General features: G+C 53.2%; 1 protein-coding gene across 3 annotated transcripts in view; it reads left to right on the top strand.

The window, feature by feature from the left end:
- The first annotated feature begins 14929 nt into the window (after positions 1-14929).
- The window catches only part of NOL4L (nucleolar protein 4 like), an 85694-nt gene continuing 85461 nt past the window's right edge, over positions 14930-15162 (top strand). For 2 of the 3 annotated variants that reach the window (XR_003003006.1, XM_024742960.1), the window contains exon 1: positions 14943-15011. The gene's annotated coding sequence lies outside the window, so the exon portion shown is untranslated. Of the gene's footprint in view, positions 15012-15162 lie in introns of all 3 variants that reach the window. The other variant, XM_024742961.1, reaches the window with a different exon arrangement.

Genomic DNA, 15162 nt, shown 5'->3' with positions numbered 1-15162 from the left:
GGAGCTCTATCAGCATCACGTAACCAGCTCCGGCAGCCCACGTGGAAGGTCAGGGTGGCTGAGCTCCGTGACTTCCAGCTCTGGCTCCACTGTTTCCCAGCTGTGTGACCTTGGGCAGGTCACGTCCTCTTTGAGCCCCAGGACCTCTGCTGCACCTGAGGTCAGAGAAGTAGGGCAGTTTCCCCGGGGCTGATGACATTTATATGGGGAGATGCCATAGCTGATGCCCCAAGGGATGGACTGAGCCCAGAGCTGAGGTTCACAGATGCACCAGCCTCTGCTTGGCTGTGTGACTTTGGGCCACTCTCTTTCCCTTTCTGAGCCTCCACTTCATGTCTCTAGGCTCCCCAGGGTGAGCTCTTTGGGAGGGAAGCTTTTGGATGTAGCCCCAGGGAGACGGCAGGATTTGGGCAGGGCTGGAACTGGAAATCAGGAAGAACAGGGTTCAGGCAGGCGTGGGCACAGGTCGCCAAGGGCGAGGTACCTTTTCCTTTGTTGCCTCCAGGAATGAATTTTACATTTTTTAGCAAGGATTGGATTTAAAGTTGCTGGGCAAACCTGAGCCTGACAGACCTGAAGCCCCCCACCCCGAAAAGAAATATTTGCTTCAGAAAAGGAATGAAGTTTAAGAGTTCCAGAAGCCTTCCATTGGCTGTTTTGTGGTCAGGGACAGAGGCACGAGGGGAGACAAGGCCGTGGAGATTTGCTTGTCCTTTACTCCTTCTTGGCTTCGTGCAGTGCTCGTTTATGGAGAACCTACTATGTGCGGGCACTGTGCTAGGCCCTGGCAGAGACCATGGCAGTCCCCATCTGTGCCCTCATGACGCTCCCCGTCTGCTGGGGGCGATAGCTGTTAACCAGACAGTCATACAAATAAACAGAGTATCACCGTCGTGAGAGGTGCCGTGAAGGAATGGGGCTCACGAGGTCCTGACCTGGGCATGGGGCTCAGGGAGGGTTCTCTGAGGCAGTCTGTTCACTTGCTGGGGCTGCCAAAGCGAAGTACCACAGAATGGGGGTCTTAGACAGCAGAAATTAGTTTTCTCACAATTCTGGAGGCTACAAGCCCGAGATCAAGGTGTCAGCAGCGCTGGTTTCTTGAGGCCTCTTCCTTGGCTCACAGAGGGCCGTCCTCTCCCTGTGTCTTCACACAGTCTCTCCTCTGTGTGTCTCTGCGTCCTAATTTCCTCTTCTTATAAGGACACCGGTCATGTTGGATTAGGGCCCACCCTAATAACCTCATTTAACTTAATTACTTCTTTTAAGACCCTATCTCCAAATACAGTCACATTCTGAGGTATAGGAGTTAAGACCTCAACATAGGAATCTGCAGTGGGAAGGAGTTGCGGGGGACACAGTTCAGCCCATAACAGGCAGTAATACTTGAGCTGAGACTTGAAGGTCGAGTAGAAGTTAGCTTAGTAATAGGGAAGAAAGGGTGTTTCAGGCAGAGGGTACAGCATGGGCAAAGGCCAGGTGACAGATGTGGTTCTGAGAGCAGCCAGCGTCGCTAGAGGGCAGGAAGGGTGTGGAGAGAAGTTCAAGATGAGGCCCGAAGAGATCAAACCCCAGTGTGTCTGCTTCATCACCCTGTAACTGCATCCTTTTCCAATCATCGGTTTCCTCATCAGGGAAACAGGAATAACCAAACCAGCCTGTTGGGCTGGGAGCCTGGAATGAGGTCACACAGGCCTAAAATGCCTTGGCTAGTGCCACCTCCTTGTAGGTGCTCAAGAAGAGTTGTCCCTTTTCTCTTCCTTTCCTAGACCACCCTTTGTCTCCCCTATCCCCTCTCCTTGTCCCCTAACCTGATTTGTATGGCCCGGCTTGAGATCTTGAGCCACAGGGCCAAGAACCCTTGGCAAACAATATCATGACTTGGAGAGGCCCTTTGGGCCTCCTGGGAGCCAAGGAGAAAAGGACAATTTCCTGGGGAGTTACTGGGAGAGCATCCCTGTCTTCTGAGCTCTACAGGACCAGACGTGGATTCTCAGTAAAATGTCTGAGTCTCCTGTGATGTTTGGAAAGAAAACCACCACCTTCCCCCAATACAACATTGCCTTTCATTGCAAAATAAATGGATCTGCAGTGACAAGGGCCTCCTTCTCTTGGGGGATGTTCACCGCTTTCTGCCCGTGAGCTGCAGCTTTTCATTGGCTATGTAGCCTGTGGCAAATGCCTTCACCTTTGAGCCTCAGTTTGCACACGTGTGCTTTCATGCAACACATTTTTTTTTTTAAGATGTTGTGGGTAGGAGTTTATTAATTAATTAATTAATTTTGCTGTGTTGGGTCTTCGTTTCTGTGCGAGGGCTTTCTCTAGTTGCGGCGAGCGGGGGCCACTCTTCATCGTGGTGCGCGGGCCTCTCACTATCGTGGCCTCTCTTGTTGCGGAGCACAGGCTCCAGACGCGCAGGCTCAGTAGTTGTGGCTCACGGGCCCAGCTGCTCCGCGGCATGTGGGATCCTCCCAGACCAGGGCTCGAACCCGTGTCCCCTGCATTAGCAGGCAGATTCTCAACCACTGCGCCACCAGGGAAGCCCCATGCAACACATTTTTAAAATTTAAATAAATGGTTTATTTTAGAACAATTTTAGATTTACAGAAAAGTGGCAAATATAGTCCAGAGAGTTCCCATTTACCCCTCACCCAGTTTCCCCTATTGCTAACATTTGACACTATTATGGTATGTTTGTTACAACTAAGGAACCGACATGGGTACATCACTGTTAACTAAGCTCGCACTTTTTTTTTTTTTTCGGATTTCACTAGTTTTTCCCTAACTTTCGTTTCCTGTTTCAGGATCCCAATCAAGAGACCACGTTACATTTAGTCCTCATATCTCCCTGTGCTCCTCTGGTCTGTGACAGTTTCTTAGGACCCAGTTTTTTTTTTTTTTTTTTTGCGGTACGCGTCACTCTGACCGTTGCGGCCTCTCCCGTTGTGGAGCACAGGCTCCGGACGCGCAGGCTCAGCGGCCATGGCTCACGGGCCCAGCCGCTCTGCGGCATGTGGGATCTTCCCGGACCGGGGCACAAACCCGTGTCCCCTGCATCGGCAGGTGGACTCTCAACCACTGCGCCACCAGGGAAGCCCCCAGTTTTATTTCAACAGATATTTTTGAGCTCCTACAATGTGCATGGTTCTAGGTGCTGGGGAAAGAAACAGAAGCCTACCTTTCATGGAGCCAAATTTGGGGGTGGAGAGACAGATCACAGGCAAGTAAATGTAAATATTAAATATGTCAGTCCTATACAGAAAAATAAAGCAGGGAAGGAAGATAGGGAGGTCTGGGAAGGCCTCTTCATGAGGAAACATTGGAGCAGAGAACTGTTCAGAGGCGAGAGAGCCTTCAGGTGGATACCTGGTGGGAAAGTATTCTAGGTAGAGAGCAGAGCAAGTGCAAAGGCCCTGAGGAAGGAAGTGCCTGGTAAGTCTGAGGAACCGTGAGGAGGCCAGTGGGCTGGAGCCCAGGCTGTGGGGGCGAGTGGTGGGAGCCAAGGGCAGATCCGTGTGGAGTACAGACTGGAGAGGGTGGAAGCTGGGAGAAGGCCGGTGCCTTGATCCAGGTCAGCCAGGTGGAAGAGGATGATGGCCTGAGCCAGAAGGGTGCCTGCAGAGGGTGAGAAATGGACAAATTCTACGCTTTTTTTTGAAGGAAGACCCACAGGATTTGCTGTTGGAAACAGGGCTTGTGCTGAAACCCTCTGACAGGGCTTGCGTGAGAAATAAAAAAGACGATGGATGTTAGCAAGGCTTGGAAAACTGTAAAGTTGGGTTTCTCTCGCCACCTCCTGTGTTTCAGAGCTGCCTCGCCCAACCCACCCTCTGGCTGAGGGCCAGTTATAAACCACTGGTTTGGTTTAAGTATAACATTTTGAAATGGTAATAAAATCTCATTATGAAAAAAAAAAATTCATCAGGTACCAGTGTACAGTGAAAAAACAATTCTCCCTCCTAGCCACCCGGTTCCCCTCCCCAGGGGCAGCCACTATTATTTCTCTGGTTTCCTTCCAGAGATGTTTTATACATATGTATAAGCACATATGCACATGTATTTCTGGGGTTTGTTTCTATTTTTACACAAAATATGTTGTACGCTGTTCTGTAGGTTGCTTTTTGTTCTTATAATAGCTTTATTGAGATATACTTCACATACCATACAATTCACCCATTTAAAATACAACTCAGTGGTTTTTGGGGATATTCAGAATTGTGCAAGCGTCACCACCATCAATTTTAGAACATTTTCATCACCCCCAAAAGAAACCCCATACCCAAGAGCAGTCACTCCCCACTCCCCTAGACCTCCTTCCCCAGCCCTAGGAAACTACTTCTTTCACTGTAGATTTGCCTTCTCTGGACATTTCCTATAAATGGAATCATACGATATGTGGCTGACTTTTGTGCCTGACTTCTTTCACTTAGTATAATTTTTTCAAGGTTTGTCCATGCTGTAGCATGTACTTCTTTCCTTTTTATTACTGAATAGTATTCCATTGTATGGATATACCACATTTTATTTATCTGTTCAACAGTTGATGGACATTTGGGTTGCTTCCAGATTTTAGCTATTATGAATAATGCTGCTATGAACAGTCACGTGCAAGTTTCTGTGTGGACATACGTTTTCAGTTCTCTTCTACCTAGGAACGGAATTGCTGGATCATAGGGTAATTCTGTGTTTAACTTTTGAGAAACTGCCAGACTGTTTTCCAAAATCATTGCACCATTTTACAATCCTACCAGCAGTGTAGGAGGCTTCCAATTTTCCCACATCCTCATCAACACTTATTATTATCTGTCGTTTTGATTCGAGTCATCCCAGTGGGTGTGAAATAGTATCTTCTGATTGTGGGTTGTTTTTCTTTTCTTTTCTTTTCTTTTTTTTTGGCTGCGTCAGGTCTTAGGTGCAGCACGTGGGATCTTTCATTGTGGCGCACAGGCTCTTTGTTGCGGCACACGGGCTTCTTTGTAGTTGTGGCCTGCGGGCTTTCCCTCTCTAGTTGTGGTGCATGGGTTCCAGAGCACGTGGGCTCTGTAGTTCGTGGCACGCAGGCTCTCTAGTTGAGGCACGCAAGCTCAGTAGTTGTGGCGCTCAGGCTTAGTTGCTCCGTGGCATGTGGGATCTTCCCGGACCAGGGATGGAACCTGTCTCCCCTGCATTGGAAGGTGGATTCTTTACCACCGCACCACCAGGGGAGTCCCCCGATTGTGGTGTTGATTTGCATTTCCCTGATGGCTAATGATATTTAGCATCTTTTCACGTGCTTATTGGCTGTTTGTATAGCTTCTTTGGAGAAATGTCTATTCAGATTCTTCGACTGATTTTTAATTGCATTATTTGTTTTATTATTGAGTTATGAGTTCTTTCTATATTCTAAATACAAGTCCCTTATCAGATATATGATTTGCAAATATTTACTTCCAGCCTGTGGGTTGTCTTTTCACTTTCTTGATGGTGTCCACTAAAGGACAAAAGTTCTTAATTTTGATGAGGTCCAGTTTGTCTAATTTTTTTTTGCTTGTGTTATAGTGTCGTCTTCATTGCCTAATCCAAGGTCACAAAGATTTATCCTTATGCTTTCTTCTCAGAGTTTTATAGTTTTAGCTCTTACATTCTTCAGGTTGTTTTCCCATGAAACAGTAGATCTATGTGCTGTCAGTGCATAAGTATGTCAGAACGTAAAGAACTTTCTCATTCTTTTTTATAGCTGGGTAGTATTCGATTTTATGGAGGTACCACAATTTATTTACCTAGCCCTCTGTCGATGGACATTTAAGTTGTTTCCAGCGTTATGTTCTCACAACAAGACCTCAGTGAACCTCCTTGAACGCAGATGGCCATTTCAGACACATGTGAGTTTTTACCAAGGAGTAGAATTGCTGGGACCAATTGCTTTTGGTCCTTGGTAGATGATGCCGGATTGCCTTCCGCTCCTGGCAGCAATGTCTAGAATGTGTACTGTTAATTAATAATCATCATTACCATGTATTGAACGCTCACTATACACTGGCACTGTGTATACCCTCACAATGACCCTGAAGGTCAGGATTAAAATCCCCACTCTACAGTGATCTAAGGTCACATGGTCTGTCTGGCTTCTGACCCTGACTCACTTTCCACCATCCTATCCAGCTCCTGTGCCTTCACAGTGCCTCAAACGCCTTCCAGCATAACCGCCAGAGGAACACAAGTTCAGCACGTGACGCCTGGGAATCTGTTTCTAAGCCCACGTTTACTCATGTAGAAGGTGAACACAGTTCAGTCACTAGGGAGTCTTGAGTGAGCACCTACTGTATGCCTGGCACTGTCCTAGGAGCCAGGGGCGCCAAGATGGGTGCGAAGTAGCCTCTGCCCTCAGGCTGCATCCCTCCTGGTAAGGCAGCTAAGACTCAAAGACAGACCTCGGGAAATGTGGTCTGACTCAGGGCTTGGCGATCTAGCTTTGGGTCAGGCCAGTGTTGGTTCAATCTTGACTCCATCCCACGGTACTTTGGGCAACTTACTTCTCCTCTCGGTGCCTCGATTTTCTCATCTGTAAAGTGGCGTTGTTAATAGTACGTACTGGCATGTGGAGACGCGTTAACTATGTTATCCTTGCTGGCAAAGTGCTTTAGGAAATCGAAGATAAGAAATATGGCTGGGGGTCAGGGAAGTCTTCGAAGGGAGGAAGGAGAGAGGACATTTGAATGAAACTTGGAGGAACGACGGCCCAGGAGCCAGGGGGTGGCATTCTACATAGAGGGGACAGGGTGTGTCCAGGCATAGAGGCAGGACAGCCCCAGGCTGATGGGGAAGAGAAGCAGCCAGCATGGCTGGAGTATCACATTTGCGCTGGGGCTGGCCTATGGAAGGAGAAGATGCAGCTGGAGCTCCTTCCAGGGGCCTTGAGTCCAGGTGTGGGTATTTGGGTTTTATTTGACTGGTATTAAATGGGAGCCATGGAAGGACTGTCGAGTTGGCAGCCCTGCTCAGCATATCCCCATCTATAAAGTTGTGGGCTGCCTCCTTGGGGCAGGCTTCCCCAGACCTCATTTCTTCTTGAAGGGTAGCCTGGAACAGTGTTTAAGAATGAGAGTTCTAGGTAATTCCCTGGTGGTCCAGGGGTTAGGACTCCGTGCTTTCACTGCCAAGGAAGGGTGCAGGTTCAATCCCTGGTTGGGGAACTAAGATCCTGCAAGCTACTCGCAGTGCGGCCAAAAAAAAAAAAAAAATAGAATGAGAGTTCTAGGTCCAGGCTGCCTGGAATGGTCTCTGGCTCAGCCACTTATGCACTGTGTGACTTTGGTCATGTCACTTAACCTCTCTGGGCCTCAGTTTCCTCGATCATAAAAGGGAGTTGTTCCTACTTCTTGGGATTATAGTGAAGCATAAATGAGTTAATATGTGCCTGGCACACAGCAGGCGCTCAGTACATGTTAGTTGTTGTACAGAAGGAAGGCAGTGGCATTAGGTGACTCTACCTATTTCTCAGATGGGAAAATCAAGGCCCTCTGAAATTGAGTGAATGCCCAGGGTGCCTTTGGAGGGCCAGGAAGGTTCATTCATTCCTTTATTCATTCAACAAATGTTTCCTGAGCACCTGCTCGGTGCTAGGCTCCAGCAGATATTGGGGACTGGTCAGTGGTAAGCAAGACGTCCTCCACTCCAGGGGGCTCCTAACCCACCCCAGGGTGTTGAAAGTCAAGATTGTCATTGTCTCAGACACTCACACTCTATTCCTTTGTCCCACCTGTGTCCTGCCCAGGCCAGAAAGGAATTAGGAGTTCAACATGAAATGTCCTGTGAACCAGGCTCTTCCCGGCTCCAGAATCTGGACAAAAGGATAACGGGAGTCAAAATGACCTGCTGTATCCCACCCTTCCTACAGATGAAGAGACTGAGACCCAGTGGGGAGGGCCCCAGGGCTCTCCAGTGCCAGCACGTGCTTCTCCCTGAAGCCCCGCGGGTCCCGGGACAGGAAGTCAGGAGCAGGGAAAGTGGTGGAATGCAGTTGCATTCTGGTTAAAGTTTAAGGTGGAGCCAACAGGATTTGCTGTTGGGTGAGATGGGCGTGGGGGGAATGTGAGAGAAGGAGGGAGGAATCAAGGATGACTCCTGGGTATTTGACCTGAGTAAGTGGAGATGGAGAAGGCTTCTGGTGGAGGAGATTTGGTGGCGATGGCCGGGCATTGGAGGCGGTGGCGGTGGTCCAAATGCTTGAATGAATGAATGGATGCATGAATAGATAGATGCCTTTCCCTGGCCTTCTACAGGGGCCCTAGACACGCACTTGCTTTCAGACATGTCCAATCGGCCGAATGGATGCAGAGCAGAGGCCCAGGCTGGAGGTGTAAACCTGGGAGCCGCTAGGTGGATGAGGTTCAAGGACTGGGTCCTGGAGCTGTCAACATCAGGAGGTTCTGTACAAAGTTCGGGTTTTCTTTTTCCACGAAATTTCCCAACTTTTAAGTATTAGCGATAAATTCAAAATTGTAATAAACCTCTGACCCCCAAATACAGGTTAGGACCTCTGGTGTACAGGTCTGAAGTCAGACTGCCTGGGTCTGAGCCTGGATCTCACTTCCTAGCTGTGTCTCCTTAGATGAGTGACTCAGCCTCTCGGAGCCTTGGTTTCCTCATCTGCAGAATGGGAATGATAATAAAGGGGAACAGCCCTGGGGTCGGATCCCAACTCTGCGTTGACAACTCTGTGACCCGGGACTAGATTTTAGACCTTGCTGAAGAGGAAGTTTGTTGCTCTTGGAGTTGAGGGATGGCTAGGATGCCTGTTGAGGCCTCTGAGCCCTCAGCAAGCCCTCTCCCTCCCTGCCTCCTTCCCTCCAGCCTCGCCCACCCACCACCTCCCACCCTTCCACCCTGCGGCAGAATGATCTTTCCAAAGCACAGATCGCAGCATGGTCTTTCTCTGCCTGGAGAAGAACCCGTATTGGCTCCCCTGCTGCCCTCAGGAAAGAGCCCCAGAGCCTTAGCCTTGCAAGGGGAGGTGGGAGGCGGCCCTCACCTCTCTTCTCTCATCTCCTTTCACCAACCCTGCTTACGTGCCAGCTGCACCCAGCCTCTCACCATGCTCTGCTCTGCTTGCCCATCATCCAGCCAACAGTTACCGAGCGCCTGCTATTTTGTGGATCCAACCACTTCCCTCCCTCCAGGGACTCGCCCGCTTCTCCAAGGTCTCCCTCTTACCCCTTCCTCTCTGCAGTCCATTTTCCACAAGCAGCTGGAGGGATCCTTTAAAAATGTAATGTGTTACCCGCCTGCTTAAAATCCCTCTGTGGCCGCCTACTTCACTGTGAGTAAACCCACAGCCCCTGTCCAGTCCCTCCAGCCATGTTTTGCAGTTTCCCCACCGTCCACTCACCAAAGCCTAAGACGCCAGCCGCCTTCCCACCTGCGGGCCTTTGCACAGGCTCTTTCCCTTCCTACGTGCTCTCAGCATCTCTCCTTCAGGAGGGTCTCCCTGACCGCCTGCCTTTATCTTCCCGCCTCAGCCACTCCCACAGGTACAAAACACATGCTCAGGAGGCAGGGCTGCAGGGTCTGCCTGTGACTCTGTAGCCACGGTGCCTGGCACTGGGATCCGTCCTATGTTGGCAAAACCCTGCCACTCATCCTTCAAGGCCCAGCCCAAATGTCACCTCCTCTGTGAAGCCTTCCTTCCTTAACACAGCCTGCAGCCCCACCCTGTTCCCGAGGCCCCTCCAGATCATTCCCTCCCAGTGCAGCCCCTGCCAGCAGAGACAGCTCTTGTCCTGGCTTCCTGTGAGCTTTCTCTCCTTCCCTTTCTGTCTCCCACACCCAACAGTATAATTATCACGGAATGGGAAGCTCCTCAAGGCCAAAAAGCATCACTGCAAGTGAGAGCTAACGTTCACTGAGCCAAGCGCTTCCTGCATCCTCTCCCCACCACCCTGTGGGGTTGGCTCTCCTAAAAGCCCCACCTTAAAGAGAAGCCGGTGGAGGTTTAAAGAGGTTAAGTCACAAGCTTGCAGTCACCCCCTGGCAAGTCTGACACCAGAGCTGGAGTTTTAACGAACAAGGCGGTGACTTACCGACAGCCCCTTCCGCCCGCCAGGCACCGTGCTGAGCCCTCGACAGGTGTTTCGTCCTCACAGGGACTTTGCAACTGTATTTTATGGCTGGCGGAACGGAGGCACAGAGAGGTTAAGTAACTTGCCAAAGCCCAGGAAGCTAGTAAGGAGCGCGGTAGGATTTGAACCCGTGCCATCTGGCTCTGGGTCGTCCTCTCCATCCAGCCTCACGTCGTGCTAGCTAGCCACTGTTCCCTCCTGCCTCCGACCTGCCCGGGAGGGTTCTCTGGCTCTCGGCACCCCCAGCACCTGGAATGGCAGCCAGCCCACGGGCGGCACTAGTCAGTGGTTGTGTGATGAGTGTGGAGCAGGGGAGCCGGTGGACATGCGACCCCGCCCCGGCCGTCCCGGAGCCTTTATGTCTGGAATAGCCCCTCTCCCGGGCTCCGTGCCCCCCACTACCCGGTTGTCCAGACAGCCCCAGGGAAGGACCAGATCCATAAACATGAGGCTCCACTTGGGGCTCTGGGTACCGTACAAGTCCTCAATATTATTGCTTTATTGTCATTTAAATGGAGCCTGCCTCAAACAGGCCACCCAGTTCTAGCCACCAGCACTGGACAAAACCCCCATTGAAAAGCCAATTACAATCACTCCATCTAAATTGTCATGGATTTGTATAGAAAATTACATCTCCATTTAGTCCTGAAGCGACATCCTGGGCCTGGACAGAGGGGAGGCTGGCCCATTTACCCCGCCAGCTCAGTGCGGGTGCCGCAGGCAGAGAGAAAGCCCAGGCTGCTGGGTCTTGGCCGGCCTGGGAAACAAAGGCCAGTTTGTGGGGGCCTGGAGAGAAGCTGGGCCTCTCAGGGCGGCTCAGATTCCAGGCCTGGGCCGATGGACCCTGCACCGCCAGCTGGTCTTCCCTGCTGGCGGCTGTGGCCAGACGAGCTCCTGACAGCAGGCTTCAGGCGGCCCGTCAGCCCCGCCACCATCCGAAGCGGCTGGAGCTTGGCTCCTGTCCACGCTGCCAGGAAGTGAAGGAGGTTTGGCCCAGAGAGCCCTGGACCGGGATCCCGAAATATTGGTTTCATTCATTCATTCATTGACACACTATGAAGTGCGGGTGGCGTGAGAAGCAAGATAGCACAGGACTGAGCTCCAGCTTCAGGTGTCCTGGCGTGGCTCCAGACTCTGTCCTCAGTAGCTGTGAGGGGCAGGCCACTTCGTGTATTCATTTAGTTCTGAAGTTGTTGAGCACCTACTAGGTGCCAGAGGATGGACAAAATGGTTCTGACTCTTGGCCCTTCAAGGCCAGGGGAGGGTCCAGGTGCTCCACAGGTGATGAGTGTTCTGAGGGAAGTGAGCAGGGGCTGCCTGGGCTTTGGGGAGGAGCCGGGGAAGTAGGCCAGAAGGAGCCGGTCACACCAAGAGCAACCAGGCACAGGCAGCCGTGGCTGTGTGGCGAGGCGGGTAGTGAGGCAGGCCGGGGCCGCAGAGTGATGCGGCAGCAGAGGAGGTCACGGGGGCACCCTGAGGGCCTGTGGGCCTCTTCCCTGAGCTTCAGTTTCCTCATCTATGGAAATGGGAATGAGGACCTGAGCCGTGGGGGGCTTGGGCCAGGACTCAGGGCCGTAAGGTATGTAAGATCCCAGCGGAGCTGGGCACGGGAAGCTCCTGCTTAACTAAGATAGCCTAACTTAGACGGTGCTGTCTACGGGCCAGATGGGGACCAGGGCCTTGCACGAATTAGCTCATTAATCCTCCCAACAGACCTATGGGGCAGGGCTGTTCTCCCCACTTCACAGGTAAGGAAACTGAGGGAACAGCACAGGTCGGCTACTTATGTGTTACTATTCCAATAGCTTTTACTCTGGGTTAGCCCAGGGCTTGGCACAGAGCAGGCCCTCAGAGAGTGTTTGTTGAATTAGTGAATACATCTGGAAGGGGGACGCTGGGCAAGTGTGGGGAGCTCCGTGTGCCTGTGTGTGAGTGACTGAGACTGGGTGTACTGTCTCCGTGTGCGGTTGTCTATGACTCTGTGTGCGACTGCTGTCTGACAGGGTCACACACTTGTCTCCCAGAGTCTTCACCCAAACGCCCGGTGGCTGTGAGGACTGTCAGGCCGGCTGTGTGTGTGGCTGTGTGAGACTGTGTATGGCTGCCTACACGCGTCTGTCTGGGCCCAGAGGGCCACCTGGCACCCTTCCTGGGCTGGCTGGCAGGCCCGGAGGCTGTGGCGGGGCAGGACAGGCAGGTTCAGAGGTGAGGAGGGCAGAGTCCCCATCCTCCCCCACCACCGCCCGTCGGCCTCACCAGGCCGACCTGCAGATGGAAAAAATGTTCACACCCGGGGCAGGCGGGTGGCCGCCCCAGCGGGACTGCTCTGTGCGCAGAAAACAAGTTCTTCTGGTATCAGCTCGAGTTTGGCAGGAAGTGGCTTTTGGGTGGCAGGAAGTTGGATTCAGCTCATATCAGCCCTGGCCGAGGGGCAGGAGAGCAGTTATCTGGGGTTAAACAGAGTTACCGAGAAGTGGGGCCCCAACACCCCATACCTGATAGAGCTGGGGGCACAGCCCACCCCTCCTGGTCATTTGGGATGTAAATGGGCCTTATGCAGTGCTGCCGCCCATCAAGTTCCTCCTGGGCCCTAGACCCCAGATGGAGCTCGCCATCCACCTCCCGTTACCCCCATGCAGCAGATGTGCAGACTGAGACTGGGAGAGGCAGTGGCTTCCCTGAGGTCTGCCGAGACAAGTGGAGAGAACGGGAGGGGAGAGACTGTAAGAAATCTACAAGACAAGAGAAAAACCAAGACAGCAAAGAGGAGAGGGGAGATGGGACCGGGACAGAGAAGGTAGTTGAATGAATGCAGAGAGCAGTGAGACCACGCTGGTGAGAAGACTTCCGGAGAGTCCAGGCCCTCACGTGGACATCACAGCTGAGCTTGAGATCCTGAACCCATTTCCCAGAGGAGGGCGTGAGACCCACAGAGCCTCACTGGCTAAGCCAGACCTGGAATCCAGGTCTCATTCCAAAGCCCATGTTCTTTTGGGCCATGCCCCTGTGCCCACCTTCTAGGGCAGGGAAGTCCTAAAAGGGATGCCAATTACATGAGCTGTTTGCTTGGGTACGTTGTTGATGAATTCACCGAGTTGGCCAGTAGAGACCCAAGGTTCAAACCTAGACAGGGTGGCTACAAACTCACGTGCTTAACCATGTAACAGGGTGTGCCAAGCACTGTGCCAGAGCAGGCAGAGAAAGCCATGGCCCTGCTCTCAGGCTGGGACCCAGAGCATCCAGCCACTGATGCAAAGCCCTGAAGCTCCACCCAGCAAGAAACGGAGTCTCCCAGCTCCCAGCCCTGGACACCCTGTACCCACCCTCAGCCCCCACTGGAGCCCTGGGGAGTGGGCCACTGGTCCTTCTGTTCTCATCCCAAAAGCAGCACCCAAGCTGTTCCCTGGCTGAGATGCTGATTTGAAGCTTGGTTTGCATGTCGTTTGCACATTACTCAGTTCACGTCAGAAGGTACGAACATCTCCCTTTCCCGGAGAGGGCTGCTGGGCCCCCCTGCCCTCCTCCAGACAGCAAAAATGCCAGCCGGCTAGACAGGGAGCTGCGCCCTGGCCTCTGACAGCACCCGCCTGCTGCCACCTCCCCCATTCCCTCCTGGAGCCAAATTTAGGCAGCTCTGCTACTGAGAGATGCGGAGAGCGGAGGCAGGAAATGGTGAGGTTGGAGACAGCCCGGCCTTGGCCCAGGCAGGGTGGGGCAACCCCAGGGGTGCCCCGTCCCTAAAGCCCTTGGCCCAATGCCCCCCCCCACTCCTCCTCCCACAGGAATGTGGGCCTGGTTGGGGAACGCTGGGTTCTCAGCTGCAGCCCGGGGTGCTGGCTCCCCTGGCCATGAGAGAGGAGGGAGAGATGGAGGGAGGGAGGAGGTCATGGCCGGGGCAGTGGGGAAGGGATCAGATAGCCTCCTCCTGCCCCAGACACCCGCCGCCACTGGGGACAGGAGCCCGCTCTGCTTCTCAGCACTTCCTGCCCCTCCTTGGCGTGCCCCCCCAGACCTGACTGTGGGGTGGGGGGGCAGGAGCCATAGCTGGGCCTGCGGGGACTGAACTCCCCGCAAAAGGCTCCACGAGGCCATCTCCTCCTTGGGCTAGCCTTTCACCTTGGTGGTCTTGGTTCCCCTACCTGGGAAATGGGGAGGCTGGCCTACAATGATTTCTGAGTGGCTACCCTCGCTGAGAGCCAGGGTTTCTGGGAGGTCTGGCAGAAATTAGGGACGTGGCAGTGGCTTTGGGCCTAGGAACTTCTATTTCTCAGGTATGGCTAAGAGAGGCAGCTCCTTACTGATGCTGGGACAGGATGTGGGTGGGCTGAAGGGTGAAAGGAGAGGGCCTGGGCTGGATTACAGACACCAGGAACCTGGGGGTGGAGTTAATAGTGCCCGTAGCTGACAGCATGGATCCTGGGGTCTGAGTGCCTGGGTTTGAATCCAGCTCTTCCACTCTGTTCTCCATGCCTGTGGAAAAGTCACTTCCACTTTCTGTGCCTCAGTTTCCTCATCTATAAGATGGGGGTAATAATCCTCCCAGGGCTGCTGGGAAAGTGAAATGAGGCAGTGAATGCTTGGCACACATTAAGTGCACCACGATGCCAGCCACCAGCGTGATTGTTTTGTCTCCCTGGGCGGTTGGGAGGCCCCTGGAGCTATAACGGATGTGGACGCGATGGGGAGGCGCTGCAGCTTGGTGGTTAAATGGGCATCGGGATGGGAGTTCAAGTCTGCGTGACCCTGGGCAAATGGCCACACCCCGCTGCGCCCTGGGCGGGGAGCAGCAGAGGCGCCTACCGCAGAGGGTCTGTGAGGATTACACAGATCAGGCTTGGCACGGCGCCTGGCACATAGCGGGCGCTCCCTGAAGGAGAGCTGGGCAGATCGAATGGTACCGCCTCGCACAAAGGACAGGTGGGCAGCGTCCCAGGAGGGCGGGGAGCGGAGCAGGTGCGCGGAGAGTGGGGAGGCGGGGTCGAAAAAGGGGGAACGCAGGGGCCGGCGGGCGGGCGCGCGCGCGCAGCAGGTGCGTGTCGAGTGGGAGGGGCCCCGCGCGGGCGGGGTC

The sequence above is a fragment of the Neophocaena asiaeorientalis genome, unplaced genomic scaffold (genome assembly GCF_003031525.2).
Source record: "Neophocaena asiaeorientalis asiaeorientalis breed wild unplaced genomic scaffold, Neophocaena_asiaeorientalis_V1.1 scaffold82, whole genome shotgun sequence".
Taxonomy (NCBI): Eukaryota; Metazoa; Chordata; class Mammalia; order Artiodactyla; family Phocoenidae; genus Neophocaena; species Neophocaena asiaeorientalis.
The sequence above is the reverse complement of the archived record's forward strand: the minus strand, read 5'-3'. Positions and strand labels throughout refer to the sequence as shown.